At 36.7% G+C, this 9277-nt stretch overlaps 1 pseudogene; it reads right to left on the reverse strand.

Annotated features, from left to right (window-relative positions):
* Nucleotides 1-8505, reverse strand: part of LOC131958112 (uncharacterized) — a 47963-nt pseudogene extending 39458 nt beyond the window's left edge.
* Between the last annotated feature and the right edge of the window lie 772 nt (nt 8506-9277).

Here is a 9277-nt window from a genome sequence, read left to right on the forward strand (position 1 = left end):
TTATCGTAATAATAGTGTAGTCACATACATTTAAAGAAAAATAACTATTGCCTTATAGAATTAAATTAAGGCGTTTTAAATTCAGCAGGGACATTCGTCCAGTAAATAGAATACGGGGGGGGGGGGGGAATAGCTAATCAGCCATTACGTGACTGGAAAGTGTTAAATAATGGCAGCGATTAACCATCACCGTAAAATCAATAGGTTGAAAAAAAATTAATCGACTACCCACTCGTACACCAAACTATCTAAGAAAAACACGGGGGCTTTTAAACTTGGTTAGAGACAGGTCATTACCCCCTTCGGTCAATTAACCACCGGACATTTCTCTCCCCCACCCCGATATTACCCCCGGAGTAACTACCCCCTGTCAATAACCCCCCCCACCCAGTAGGACATTACCCCCCTTGGTCATAGCTTGTTACAGTTAGGGTTATGGCTCTGGTTAGGTTTAGGTTTAGGGTTATGGGTAGGGTTAGTGTAAATGTTAGTGTTAGAGTTAGGTTATGGTTAGCGTTAGGGTTAGGGTTAAACTAATGTCTAGGGTTGGGGTTGGGTTAAGTTTTAGGCTGAGCTGAGAGCTTAGATTTAAATTAATTAATTCTTCTTGAGGTTAGGATTAAGATAATATATAATTCTGGATTTGGAGTTAGCTTTTGGGTTCTTTTTAGGGTTAGATTTTATCATATGGTTGGAGTTTGGGGTTAGCGTCAGGATTCGTGAGCTAGAGGAAGGGGGGTAATTCCTAGATCCGGTATTTACACACTGTATACGTCGCGTATCTGTTGCACGGACCTCGCTTTTTCATTGGCGTTAAAAACAAAAACAAAACACATTCGATGATGGATTCATTACAGCAGATTACTCTGCACACAACACACAATGTCTACTCCACTTCAGTTATTTTACTATTTCATTTTCAATGTTGAACAGAAACACTGCTTAACATTCCGCTTTTTCAAATCATTCAGTGCTAATTGTATGTTGATCACAATATGCTTTCGATCTTCACCAGATGCAGAGGCGTAGCGAGGAGGGGGCGGGGGCGGGGGTGCGGACCGCACCGGGTGACACCATTTAGGGAGGTGACACCAAGGCAAAAAATAGTAAAATATATAGAGAAAAACTTGTGCAAATCGAAAGTTTGAGGGAAGGGGTGCAAATAAAAAATTTGAAAGTTTGTCCCTGGGAAGGGTCGCTACGCCTCTGGGGGGGGGGGGGGTGACACCATTAAGTGACGCACCGGGTGACACCCGACCTCGCTACGCCACTGACAAGATGTACTTCATTAACTTTTGAAAAACATTAGGTTTAACTGGTTTTGAGTAAACTAAAGACACACTTGAATTTTGTAGCAAGCTATTCAAATAGATAAAGTAAATCCGAACAAATATTAACAAACGAAGCTAGGTCCTCTTGTTGAAAACAAACACAGCAGTACCGAATTTTATTTTTCATGTTTTTATGATTTATAAACCTATTATGTTATTGTCATTTGTTGTACTAGTTTGCCATCGCCATTAAAAGAGTTTTTGTTATATTTGATTAAACAAATTGTTTCGGATGTGAAATGATATTAAGTTCAACAATTTGAGTTTTGAAATCGCCTTTTTACAAGCTTTTATTTAACTCACTTTCTCGTCAGTCTGTCGTCAGTCTAGATCGAAACGCAGGAGTGAAAATTCGGACACTTCTACTTTACCGATACGATTCACAGTTGGCGCGTGCGTCAAGACATGAAGGCAATGCATAGTGACATTAAATTTGACTTAATTGGATGCCTAATTATTTTTTTATGAATTAATTAAAATTTGGACCGAATTAGTAGGCATGTCTATCCAACCACACCACACGCGTCATCACGTTCAATAGCTGCGCCATCACGTTTCAATCGGCGCGCAATGGTTTTTAGTCATGTAACTCTAGTGTAAATAAAAACCTGTAAAGTACTAAAAAAAATTTCATAAAAAAACGTTTTAATAGCAAGCTTTTATGTACTAATGCACTAAAAAGTAGAACATAAATTAGAGACTACTATTTAAATAACTATAAAGAAAAGCGTGGGTGTCTTCCTTAACATTAGTAAAGGTATCCAATAGATACCAAAGTGACCCACGCTTTTCTTTATAGTTATTTAAATAGTACTCTATAATTTATTACAACCTTTTATTTAACTCACTTCCTCGTCAGTCGTCAGTCTGTCTAGACCGAAACGCCGGAGTGAAAATTCGGAAATTTCTACTTGACCGATACGATTCACACTTGGCACGTGGGTCAAGACATGAAGACAATGCAATCTGAAATTAAATTTGACTTAATTGGATGCCCAATTAATTTTTTATGATTTAATTAAAATTTGGACAGAATTAGTAGGCATGTCTATAAAACCACACCACACGCGTCATCACGTTCAATAGCTACGCCATCACGTTCAATGGCTGCGCCATCACGTTCAGTAGGCGCGCAATGGCTTTTAGTCACGTAACTCTATTGTAAATAAAACATGTAAAGTACTGAAAAAAATATCATAAAAAACGTTTTAATAACAAGCTTTTATGTAATAATGCACTAAAAAGTAGAAAATAAATTATATATATATATATATATATATATTTTTTATACTTTTATTTGCAATTAAACCAAGTACATCAACATCAAATTTTTTAACATAATTTTGAAACACCAAATGAAAACGAAAGGTTTTGCAAATGTACATAATGAATATTTACATGATGTCATGTATTTGATTATAAAAAATTGCAAAGGATGACAGTAAAAGGGGTGAAGGTCAAATGAAAGTGTCAGACGTCTGGGTGGGGAGAGGAAAGGAAATTTTTCAGAGAGGGTCAATGGAACAGTGAAGCATTTTCTATGTAGGGAAACAACTTAAGTTGACTAGTTGAAAGGGTGTTGTAGTGGTCGCATTGAGTTTTCAAAAGGTTGCAGTGTGAAAGATGAGGGGACAGAGACAAGATTTAGAACTTTAAATAAGTTCTGGATATTGATGTTGCGGTGGGTGGTGGGGTAGTTGGAACAGTTAAAGGGATTGTGGGGTTATCATGTCTGAGGGTAAAGTGGGTAGAGAGGGAGAGAGGAGGGGTAGATTTTTTTAATTTATTTTTATTAAATCAATTGTTTTAAACATTTAAATCAGTAATAATAATATATTTGATAGATTTTACACAGCATCAAAGACATGAACAATGAACATCAATTGCATATATAATAATCAAAGGGAAAAAATAAAATGGCATAAGAACTAGATTAAAATAAGGTGTGCAAATTAGGTTTCTCTTCACTGCTTAGTTTAGTGTGCTGCGGAGTCAAAAGTTCACACTGTAGCCACCCATGGACAGAAATAGAAACGACAGTGGGAGAAGTGTCTCTGTAATCACATACTGATCTATCATTCCAAAACTTTCCATGACATAAAATTGACCCTTGGCAATGAGGGCACGCTACCTTGAAATGTCCGCCAGTCCGGTTGAGTGGGGGGGGGGGGGGGGGAGTGTGTGTGTGTGTATGGGGGGGGGGTTGAGGTGGGTATCTCTTTCTACCATTCAGGTTGTGCAATTTAAAACCCGGGAAACAGAGCTGTAGTTTGAAAGATAGGCAAACGTTCAAAACACTAATGACTAATTTCCCTTTTTTAAATAGTTAAATAAGGGTGCTCATAAGCTCCTTTTAATACATTTGTACAAAACAAATCAAAAAGGAATTACTTCTCTTAATAATTTAAAAAAAAAATACATATTGACATAGTATAAAAAAGAAATGTTTTTAAAAGTAATAATATAGATACATGAAAACATAAAAATAAACACAACACGAGAAACCATTACACATTACAACCATTTCACAATTCTTTTGACCGTCTACAATCCGGAGGTTATGCAGTATAACAGCAAACGTATTGAATAAACTAGTCTAAATCTAAAAGAAAAAAAAATTCAAAACAGACTAATGCACTCACACACATGATATGTTGAAATTTGTTTTAATTGAAAAAACCAAACAAAAAAGACATTGTTTTTGGTGTTGACGGCATAGAAGTAGTAGCCCATAGGTTCCGATGACTCGACTAAGATGTAGCTCTCATGCACTTGAAATACTTCTGCATATCGATTCCGTGTAGTCGCCTCAGAACTATGTCAGGTAATTGTTTAAAATCATTAATTCTAGTGAAGGTATAACATACCCGTATAACATACCCGTATGTTATTTAAATCAATGTTTGAGGATTAGATAATGAACAGTTTTCGTCCACGACAATGTCTTCGTACGTGGCTATGGCTATGGCTATGGCTATGGCTATGGCTATGGCTATGGCTATGGCTATGGCTATGGCTATGGCTATGGCTATGGCTATGGCTATGGCTATGGCTATGACTATGGCTTTCGCTATGGCTATGGCTATGGCTATGGCTATGGCTATGGCTATGGCTATGGCTATGGCTATGGCTATGGCTATGGCTATGGCTATGGCTATGGCTATGGCTATGGCTATGGCTATGGCTATGGCTATGGCTATGGCTATGGCTATGGCTATGGCTATGGCTATGGCTATGGCTATGGCTATGGCTATGGCTATGGCTATGGCTATGGCTATGGCTATGGCTATGGCTATGGCTATGGCTATGGCTATGGCTATGGCTATGGCTATGGCTATGGCTATGGCTATGGCTATGGCTATGGCTATGGCTATGGCTATGGCTATGGCTATGGCTATGGCTATGGCTATGGCTATGGCTATGGCTATGGCTATGGCTATGGCTATGGCTATGGCTATGGCTATGGCTATGGCTATGGCTATGGCTATGGCTATGGCTATGGCTATGGCTATGGCTATGGCTATGGCTATGGCTATGGCTATGGCTATGGCTATGGCTATGGCTATGGCTATGGCTATGGCTATGGCTATGGCTATGGCTATGGCTATGGCTATGGCTATGGCTATGGCTATGGCTATGGCTATGGCTATGGCTATGGCTATGGCTATGGCTATGGCTATGGCTATGGCTATGGCTATGGCTATGGCTATGGCTATGGCTATGGCTATGGCTATGGCTATGGCTATGGCTATGGCTATGGCTATGGCTATGGCTATGGCTATGGCTATGGCTATGGCTATGGCTATGGCTATGGCTATGGCTTTGGCTATGGTTATGGCTATGGCTATGGCTATGGCTATGGCTATGGCTATGGCTATGGCTATGGCTATGGCTATGGCTATGGCTATGGCTATGGCTATGGCTATGGCTATGGCTATGGCTATGGCTATGAGTATGGCTTTTTTCTTAAAACTAACCGAAGAAATGGAGTAAATCTGCTACCATCTAAAGCAGGGGTCTCCAAACTTTTCAGTCCGAGGGCCGCATTAACTATCAAATTTCACTTCGGGGGCCAGTTTTTTCCAGAAATGTCTTTGATTTTTCTGGGCAAAGTTCCACAGCAATCACCGACATACGATTTTTCCTTGGACAAAAAGATCTCCGCGGGCCGGATGAGAGGACTTCGCGGGCCGCATCCGGCCCGCGGACCGTAGTTTGGAGACCCCTGATCTAAAGTCTCATTTAGTATACCTTCTCTTGTCAGAACGTAAAAGACGTAGTTTATCACAGGTATTTTCAGACTTGGAAATCTGCGTGCTAATTTAAACATCGTTGTTTTCTCATACTTTCTTACTTAAAGTATAAAACTATTACATATGCATCGCATTTATTCATTTATTTGCTTATTTTTGTGTGTTTTTTCGTTCATTCGTTATTCATTTATTTATTTATGCATTTATTCCTTTATTCGTTTATTCGTTTATTCGTTTATTCGTTTATTCGTTTATTCGTTTATTCGTTTATTCGTTTATTAGTTTATTCGTTTATTCGTTTATTCGTTTATTCGTTTATTCGTTTATTCGTTTATTCGTTGATTCGTTGATTCGTTTATTCGTTTATTCGTTTATTCGTTTATTCGTTTATTCGTTTATTCGTTTATTCGTTTATTCGTTTATTCGTTTATTCGTTTATTCGTTTATTCGTTTATTCGTTTATTCGTTTATTTGGTTATCATTTATTTCGTTTATTCGTTCATTCGTTCATTCGTTCATTCGTTTATTCGTTTATTCGTTTATTCGTTTATTCGTTTATTCTTTTTTTCGTTCATTCGTTCATTCGTTCATTCGTTCATTCTTTCATTCGTTCATTCGTTCATTCGTTCATTCCTTCATTCGTTCATTCGTTTATTCGTTCATTCGTTCATTCGTTCATTCGTTCATTCGTTCATTCGTTCATTCGTTCATTCGTTCATTCGTTCATTCGTTCATTCGTTCATTCGTTCATTTGTTCATTCGTTCATTCGTTCATTCGTTCATTAGTTCATTCGTTCATTCGTTCATTCGTTCATTCGTTCATTCGTTCATTCGTTCATTCGTTCATTCGTTCATTCGTTCATTCGTTAATTCGTTCATTTGTTCATTCGTTCATTCGTTCATTCGTTCATTCGTTCATTCGTTCATTCGTTCATTCGTTCATTCGTTCATTCGTTCATTCGTGTATTCGTGTATTCGTGTATTCGTTTATTCATTTACTCATTTACTCATTTACTCATTTACTCATTTACTCATTTACTCATTTACTCATTTACTTATTTACTCATTTACTCATTTACTCGTTTACTCGTTTACTCATTTACTCATTTACTCCTTTACTCATTTACTCATTTACTCATTTACTCATTTACTCATTTATTCGTTTATTCTTTTATTCATGTACTCGTGTACTCGTGTACTCGTGTACTCGTTTACCCGTTTGTTATTTTAATCGTTTGTTGGTTCTTTGGTTCGTTTGTTCGTTTGTTCATATGTTTATTTTTGCGCTTTTGCGATTGTTCCTTTGTTCGCTTGTCGCTTGTTCATTCGTTTGATTATATGTTTTTTTTTCTATTTTAAAACGTTTTTCTTAACTCAGCTTCGCGTTTGTTTGTTTGTTTGGATGTTTGTTGTTAAAATTGACATCGAAAATTAGCCCACTTCTGATTGCTCTAGAGACCTGAAATTTGGCATGCATTCTACTTTCGCCTAACAATTTCAGATGCAATCATAAAAACTAGCAATTAGTGACCGTAATTAGCTTAATTTAATTACGCCCCAAGGACCATAAAATTGAGGACATGTTTCTAAAGATACCGACAACACTTGAGGCCTATTGACACAGTTACTTCGGCCCCAATCGATGTGAGCGCGCTGGCCGTGATCGTATAGTGGTTAGTACTTCGCGTTGTGGCCGCGACAACCCAGGTTCGAATCCTGGTCGCTCAAGACTTTTAGTCCGTGTATTTATAAACACTTTTTTAAAAACCACGTTTTTCATGTGTAGCAACGGACTAAAAAGGAGAAAATAAAATACTTAAAAAAAACTTTTTAAAAAACCACGTTTTTCTTGTGGACTAAAAAGTAGAAAATAACTATTTACATACATTTGATGACAAAAAACGTGGGTCGGGCAGATGGGTCGGGAAATTTGATGGTGAACGTACCCACGTTTTTTGTCATCAAATGTATGTAAATAGTTATTTTCTACTTTTTAGTCCACAAGAAAAACGTGGTTTTTTAAAAAGTTTTTTTTAAGTATTTTTTATTTTTATATTTATATAAATTTTACATTTTTTTTTTAAATTTAATTTATTATTATTTATTTAAATGTATTGTTATTATTGTTTTGCTTTTTTTATATTTATTTTGCTTTTTGTTAATAATTTTTTTAAATCAAACTTCGTGAACTATATTTCTTTGTCTTAAGGGTCGCCAAAGTAAAACATTATAGGTCTATTCATTCCTAGTACCTAAATCAATGTATGGATATTCTTCGTTATGTTACCACCTCCAAGAACTTAAAGACTAATGCATTCCAACTTACAATAAAATATACGCCTTCTCGTAACCACTGATAGCCACAAGCTGTGCAACCATGTATAGATGGCTGATGTATAGAAAGGCATATAACTCGCCACTGCCAGTTACTTGTGAAAACTGCGTGTAGTTCAGCTGTTGAAAATTTTTATTCATATATGTCGAGTTTTGGGAGCAATATCCATCACTTCTTTTTTTTATAAATTATAACGGAATCATCTTTACTATTACTATATTAATTGTATATCAACCTACATGGTACAAGTCTCCTTTAGACAACGTGACTTGCTTGTGAACTGGTTCCTCGTGTTTTTCAACCACCAGCGTGTTATTATCGACCGTCGAAATGAAGACGTAATCTTGTATAGTTGTTTCAGACAGAATGCGCACAACGTCATACATTTTACCGTTGACATGTGGGCTCACGAATTCTGTTCAATAACAAAAAAAACCGCTTAATAATTAATGATACCGTTAAAATCTTTAAGATATATATATATATATATATATATATATATATATATATATATATATATATATATATATATATATATATGACACCTACCTGCCATGTATTTCTTCTGCATATCAACGCCTAGCATCATTACTAAGAAATTGTCGTTTGATGACAAATGGTAACCTGATGGTTTGAGAAATCGATATTAAAAGCAAGTCAGTTGATATTTTTTTTTAAAACAACGTAAAAAAGTTTGCTGCGCGTCATTAATAGGTGAACGAATGAGTATTTAATATGTTTATTTAGTAACAGAAACAGATTGCACATATGTGTTTTTCGATACAAAATACAGAGTATACTTCTAAATTTTCCCTAAGAAATTGACACAAGTAAAAAGCGACATATTTGAACTGGAATAACTGTTTACTAGCTAAGAATTGGGTGCTCTAAATGTTCGCGGTTCATCAGCGTAACATCTTTAGGAACAAATCTGTTGAATACAGTCAATTAAAAAAGGTAAATCAACCACATAAAATATTATTGCTTGGTCACATTAACATCAACAGCAACAACTACTTCAACATCAACATCAGCGTCAAGCAACGTCAACGCCTATGCCTACGTCAACGTCAATGTCAAAGTAAATGTCAACACTAACGCCTACATATCCAACTACATCTACTTCTATATCTTCATCTACGTATATTTACATCTTCACCTACACCTACACCTACACCTACACCTACACCTACACCTACACCTACACCTACACCTACACCTACACCTACACCTACACCTACACCTACACCTACACCTACACCTACACCTACACCTACACCTACACCTACACCTACACCTACACCTACACCTACACCTACACCTACACCTACACCTACACCTACACCTACACCTACACC

This window comes from Physella acuta, unplaced genomic scaffold (assembly GCF_028476545.2).
Source record: "Physella acuta isolate Inbredline_101_S28 unplaced genomic scaffold, ASM2847654v3 ptg001291l, whole genome shotgun sequence".
Taxonomy (NCBI): domain Eukaryota; kingdom Metazoa; phylum Mollusca; class Gastropoda; family Physidae; genus Physella; species Physella acuta.